The sequence below is a fragment of the Poromitra crassiceps genome (genome assembly GCF_964638095.1).
Source record: "Poromitra crassiceps genome assembly, chromosome: 6".
NCBI classification, from domain to species: domain Eukaryota; kingdom Metazoa; phylum Chordata; class Actinopteri; order Beryciformes; family Melamphaidae; genus Poromitra; species Poromitra crassiceps.
The window spans coordinates 8,725,491-8,732,968 of NC_139627.1; positions in this window are offsets into that span (position 1 = coordinate 8,725,491).

Sequence of the window (7,478 nt, forward strand, 5' to 3'; positions counted from 1 at the left end):
CTGCTCCAACATCAAAGAGACACCTGCTCCATCAAAGAGACACCTGCACAGCTGCTCCATCAAAGAGACACCTGCTCCATCAAAGAGACACCCGCACAGCTGCTCCATCAAAGAGACACCTGCTCCATCAAAGAGACACCTGCACAGCTGCTCCATCAAAGAGACACCTGCTCCATCAAAGAGACACCTGCTCAGCTGCTCCATCAAAGAGACACCTGCTCCATCAAAGAGACACCTGCTCAGCTGCTCCATCAAAAAGACACCTGCACAGCTGCTCCATCAAAGAGACACCTGCTCCATCAAAGAGACACCTGCTCCATCAAAGAGACACCTGCTCCATCAAAGAGACACCTGCTCCATCAAAGAGACACCTGCTCCATCAAAGAGACACCTGCTCCATCAAAGAGACACCTGCACAGCTGCTCCATCAAAGAGACAACTGCACAGCTGCTCCATCAAAGAGACACCTGCTCCATCAAAGAGACACCTGCTCAGCTGCTCCATCAAAGAGACACCTGCTCAGCTGCTCCATCAAAGAGACACCTGCTCAGCTGCTCCATCAAAGAGACACCTGCTCCATCAAAGAGACACCTGCTCAGCTGCTCCATCAAAGAGACACCTGCTCAGCTGCTCCATCAAAGAGACACCTGCTCAGCTGCTCCATCAAAGAGACACCTGCACAGCTGCTCCATCAAAGAGACACCTGCTCAGCTGCTCCATCAAAGAGACACCTGCTCAGCTGCTCCATCAAAGAGACACCTGCTCAGCTGCTCCATCAAAGAGACACCTGCACAGCTGCTCCATCAAAGAGACACCTGCTCAGCTGCTCCATCAAAGAGACACCTGCTCAGCTGCTCCATCAAAGAGACACCTGCTCCATCAAAGAGACACCTGCTCAGCTGCTCCATCAAAGAGACACCTGCTCAGCTGCTCCATCAAAGAGACACCTGCTCCATCAAAGAGACACCTGCTCAGCTGCTCCATCAAAGAGACACCTGCTCAGCTGCTCCATCAAAGATACACCTGCACAGCTGCTCCATCAAAGATACACCTGCTCCATCAAAGAGACACCTGCACAGCTGCTCCATCAAAGAGACACCTGCTCCATCAAAGAGACACCTGCTCAGCTGCTCCATCAAAGAGACACCTGCTCCATCAAAGAGACACCTGCTCAGCTGCTCCATCAAAGAGACACCTGCTCCATCAAAGAGACACCTGCTCAGCTGCTCCATCAAAGAGACACCTGCTCAGCTGCTCCATCAAAGAGACACCTGCTCAGCTGCTCCATCAAAGAGACACCTGCTCAGCTGCTCCATCAAAGAGACACCTGCACAGCTGCTCCATCAAAGAGACACCTGCTCAGCTGCTCCATCAAAGAGACACCTGCTCAGCTGCTCCATCAAAGAGACACCTGCTCAGCTGCTCCATCAAAGAGACACCTGCACAGCTGCTCCATCAAAGAGACACCTGCACAGCTGCTCCATCAAAGAGACACCTGCACAGCTGCTCCATCAAAGAGACAGCTGCTCCATCAAACAGACACCTGCACAGCTGCTCCATCAAAGAGACACCTGCTCAGCTGCTCCATCAAAGAGACACCTGCTCAGCTGCTCCATCAAAGAGACACCTGCACAGCTGCTCCATCAAAGAGACACCTGCTCCATCAAAGAGACACCTGCTCAGCTGCTCCATCAAAGAGACACCTGCTCAGCTGCTCCATCAAAGAGACACCTGCACAGCTGCTCCATCAAAGAGACACCTGCTCCATCAAAGAGACACCTGCTCAGCTGCTCCATCAAAGAGACACCTGCTCAGCTGCTCCATCAAAGAGACACCTGCTCAGCTGCTCCATCAAAGAGACACCTGCTCCATCAAAGAGACACCTGCTCAGCTGCTCCATCAAAGAGACACCTGCTCAGCTGCTCCATCAAAGAGACACCTGCTCAGCTGCTCCATCAAAGAGACACCTGCTCCATCAAAGAGACACCTGCTCAGCTGCTCCATCAAAGAGACACCTGCACAGCTGCTCCATCAAAGAGACACCTGCACAGCTGCTCCATCAAAGAGACACCTGCACAGCTGGGGGTTTGAGTCCGTTTGAATTGCTCGAGACTTGACGCATGAAGAGAAGACGTAAGACTTCTTTCTTTTTCTTTTTTCTTTTTACTATGCTATTACAGATACAGGCTTCATGAACAAGGTCATGGTCTATAAGACCAAATCACCGTGACGTCACCATGTAAACAAATTTACTTCCGGGTACCACTTGGGGAAGGCGGCAGGTTTAAATGTGCGTGTTGTCAAATAAATGCTGTCAAACCCTCTCGTTGTTTTCGGCCGACTACTTTCAATTTAATTGGTTAAACGGTTGGTAAACATGCTTGTCCGACGTATCTAGCCTTTCTTCTGTGTTTGTTTTATGTAGTGTTAGCTAGCTAATAACGTTTGTTTGTCTGTCAAACTCGCTGTTTTGCAGACTCATTAACGTAGAAGAGCCTGGTGACGCGAGGTTACGTTAACGTTACAAACAGAGCTACTGACGCCACGTTAATTTAATTTAGCGTCAAGTCTACTCTGGTCTGGTCCAACAGGTAAATTAGCTAGTCTGGTCGTTAGTTAAAGTGTTGTTATGAATGATATTAAACAACAACACAACATGGACGAACCATTTTTGTCTTCTTTGTCTGTTTTTGTCTTCAACACGTCAGTTTGTGCCGTCCACCGCCATTATAATGTGTGGACCTCAGGGGTACCCGGAAGTAAATGTAAACATCCCGCTGATTTGGTCTATTAGAAGAAGAAGAAACAGCAGTCCACACTCCATTTCAGAAGGTGGCGGTAATGGCACCATAAGTTGTTTGCCAACCGCCATCTAATACTAGTAGAAGAAGAAGAAGAAGGAACCAGCAGCGTATTTTCCTGGTTATGATTCCCACTGTCTTGGCTAACGCTATATCCTCGGTACTTTAGAAGTTTAAATTTAAATTGATTGTACATTTGACAAACACAAGACTCGTATGTGCGGATGGTTTTATCACGAACATGTCAACTGGAACCGGGGCTCCGTTTAAGTCAGACGGGAAGAAGAAGCTCCTCTGTCTCTTATGGGACTGAGGTGAATGGATTAGCTGTGAAGCTAACGTTAGCTACGAAGCTATTGGAGCTTTGAAGGATAACGTTTGTCAGTAACGTTCGTTCAGGATGAAAAGTTCCTGTCACTGTGTGAAAATGAAAATGTCTAAAGTCCAGAAGCTGAGAGCTGTGGTGAAGCAGCGCTTAACTGCAGCTGTCGAAGAGATATTTGGGCTGTTTGAAAGAACGATAGCAGAGTACGAGGAGGAAGCTACTCGTTCTAAAGAGGAGATCGACCGACAAGGAAAACTGCTGGACGCGGTGCGGTTACACAGAGAAGCCTTGCCTCCAGACCTCCAGCAGCTGTTGGTCATTAAAGAAGAGGTTCCCGCTGAGCAGCAGGAGTGGAGCCCCAGTCTGCACCAGGAGGACCCAGAGCCTCCACACATTAAAGAGGAACAGGAGGAACTCTGGATCAGTCAGGAGGGAGAGCAGCTTCAAGGGCTGGAGGAGGCTGATATCACCAACTTCCCATTCACTGTTGTCACTTTGAAGAGTGAAGATGAGGAAGAGAAACCTCAGTACTCCTCACAGCTTCATCAAAGTCCAAGTGAGGAGAACAGAGAGGCAGAGCCTCTAGCCAGCACCTCAACTGAACAGATGAAAACAGAAGCTGGTGGAGAGGACTGTGGAGTATCAGAACCAGCCAGGAACTTATATCCAGCTAGTAGTTTACAACCAACTAGTGATGACAAGACTGTAGACTCTTCTGAAATTGAATACAGTGATGAAGAATGGATGGAAGCTAGTGAACCTCACTCAGGTTTAGACTCACAGAAAAACACTGAAGGTCTTGGCAAGAAACAATTTAATTGCCCATTCTGTGGTAAAGGTTTTGGTCGTAAAGAAACATTGAAAAGACACATGATAATCCACACAGGTGAGACAGAGTTTATTTGTTCAGCCTGTGGTAAAGGTTGTGGTAATAAAGCAGAATTGAAGAGACACATGATAGTCCACACAGGAGATAAACAATTTAATTGCTCAGTCTGTGGTAAATGTTTTGGTCGAAAAGCAGACTTGAAAAGACACATCATAATCCACACAGGAGATAAACAATTTCAGTGCAGACTCTGTGGTAAATGTTTTGGTCAAAAAGGAAACTTGAAGACACACATGATAATCCACACTGGAGATAAACAATTTCATTGCTCAGTCTGTGGTAAAGGTTTTGGTCAGAAAGGAGACTTGAAAAGACACATGATGATAATCCACACAGGTGAGACATATGAGGAAGAGAAACCTCAGTCCTCACAGCTTCATCAAAGCCAAACTGAGGAGAACAGAGAGACAGAGCCTCTAGCCAGCAGCTCAACTGAACAGATGAAAGCAGAAGCTGGTGGAGAGGACTGTAGAGTATCAGAACCAGCCAGGAACTTCTATCCAGCTAATAGTTTACAACCTAGTGATGACAAGACTGTAGACTCTTCTGAAACTGAATACAGTGATGAAGAATGGATGGAAGCTAGTGAACCTCACTCAGGTTTAGACTCACAGAAAAACACTGAAGTTCTTGGCAAGAAACAATTTAATTGCCCATTCTGTGGTAAAGGTTTTTGTCGTAAAGGTCACTTGAAGACACACATGATAGTCCACACAGGAGATAAACAATTTAAGTGCTCACTCTGTGGTAAATGTTTTGGTCCAAAAGCAGACTTGAAAAGACACATGATAATCCACACAGGAGATAAACAATTTCAGTGCACAGTCTGTGGTAAATGTTTTGGTGAAAAAGGAAACTTGAAAAGACACATGATAATCCACACTGGAGATAAACAATTTCATTGCTCAGTCTGTGGTAAATGTTTTGGTCATAAAGCAGACTTGAAAAGACACATGATACTCCACACAGGTGAGACAGAGTTTATTTGTTCAGTCTGTGGTAAAGGTTGTTGTAATAAAACAGACTTGAAGAGACACATGTTAGTCCACACAGGAGAGAAACAATTTCAGTGCACAATCTGTGGTAAATGTTTTGGTCTAAAAGGAGACTTGAAAAGACACATGATACTCCACACAGGCGAGAGAGAGTTTATTTGTTCAGTCTGTGGTAAATGTTTTGGTCAAAAAGGAAACTTGAATATACACATGATAGTCCATACAGAGGATAAACAATTTCATTGCTCAGTCTGTGGTAAATGTTTCCGTCGTAAAGGAGACTTGAAAAGACACATGATACTCCACACAGGGGAGACAGAGTTTATTTGTTCAGTCTGTGGTAAAGCTTGTAGTAATAAAACAGACTTCAGGAGACACATGATAGTACACACAGGAGAGAAACCATTTCAGTGCACAGTCTGTGGTAAATGTTTTGGTGAGAGAGGACACTTGAAAAGACACATGATGAGAATGCACAGGTGAGACAGTTTATTTGTTCAGTCTGTGGTAACGGTTTTGCTCAAAAAGCAGCATTGAAAACACATGATAATCCACACAGGAGATATATTTCAGTGCTTAGTCTTGTAAATGTTTTGGTAAGAAATGACACTTGAACAGACACATGATAATCCACACAGGAGTGTAAACATGTAATTGCTATCTGAGGGGGATTTGGTGTAGATATACTGTATATCAGCATAGGAAATTAGTGGGGGCTCGCGACAACTTGCCCATAAAAAAATCTAAAATTGAATTGGGATGATCGGGGTTTTAAATGCCCCAGTATAAATGGTTAACTTTCTGTATTTTGACGTTAGGGGCAAAGCGTGTCTGATTTTATTCTATATTTGTAAAGTGCGACCTCACAACTGGCCAGATAGGCATCCATACCTGCACAACCCCTGTCTCTCATCTACTAGCATTATTGATCTCAATGGCAGGCAGTGCAAGCTAGCTGCCAGCTAGTTCAATAGCTCACTAGTTTTTCAACACGCAAACCACCCGCTGAGTCAGGACTAGAAACAGATGGAAAATGAAATAGAAACAGTCGCTGACCCTCTCTCCTGGTCTGCACAGAGCATAGTGAACAGTGAAGCTGTTAAAAAAGAGTATTGTGGGTTGGAGGATGGACTGGATAGTGACATGCACCTATATGTACTGTAGGCCTACTCTCAGTCTACATGTTTTTTTACAAGTACATTACATAACATGCCAGGTAGTGTTGTTGAGATGATAGGAAATTATCATTTTTAACTGTGATTGTTTATGAACTTCTAGAAATAAAATGTGCTTGGATAAGAGTCGTTGAATATTGGTCTGTCTGTCATGCAACATAGAACTAAGGTATTTCCCAAGGCCTATCTATATATAAAATTGAGGATGTGGGCGATATTTATGTTTCAATTCTGTGTCCGCCCACAGCTACCGTTTCAAGTGCGATCGGGCTGAAACCTTCAGGGGGTGTAAAGGGCACCAGTGGGGGTGACCTGACAGAGCCAAAAAAAAATAATTAGCTAATGGGCTACATGCACAACTCCACTACTTCCTGAAATTAGTACAGCTTCTTTATTTCCTGTCCTACACTATTGGATGAACTGATTAATGTCAGGTGTGCTGCAGTCACAACAATGATCAGGCACACCTGATTAATCAGTTCATCCAATAGTGTAGGACAGGAAATAAAGAAGCTGTACTAATTTCAGGAAGTAAAGAAGTTGTGCATGTAGCCTATAACATGATGTCATCAGTGATGATGTCATAAGGGTGTGCACTGTGCACACACACACACACACACACACACACACACACACACACACACACACACACACACACACACACACAAGGAGGCATTGTAACAAGACCAGTCAGTGATGTCACACACACACACACACACACACACACACACACACACACACACACACACACACACACACACACACAAGGAGGCATTGTGACAAGACTGCAGTGATGTGACATCATAGTGACATCAGTAATGATGGAGCCGGATCTTCGATGTGATGTCATCAGTGACAATGTCATCAGTGATGAGTCATAACTGACTCATCATAAGTCAGACTTAACTGATGACATCATCAGTGGTATCACTCAAGGCAACAGCCTGTGTTTCAAGGCTATGGCATAATGATGTCACTGATGATGTCACGATGAAATTGATGTCATGACCTATTTAGATGAATCATCAACTTGAAATCCTGAGAAAAGGACTATGACTGCTGAGAAAAAGCAAACTTTTAACGGAATACTGTGACAGACAGTCAGACTGCTGTGACGTGTGTTTGTTTTATGTGCATGTTTACGTGCGTCCGTGCGCGCGCACGTAAAGGCTGCTTGCCGTGACGTGCGTGTCTCGGGAGGAGGACTGGAGGAGGGAGGAGGAATAGAAGTGGCTTGTGTTGTGTCATATACAGTCAATGGTTGTGTCGGATGGATGAGAGAGCGAAGAGAGA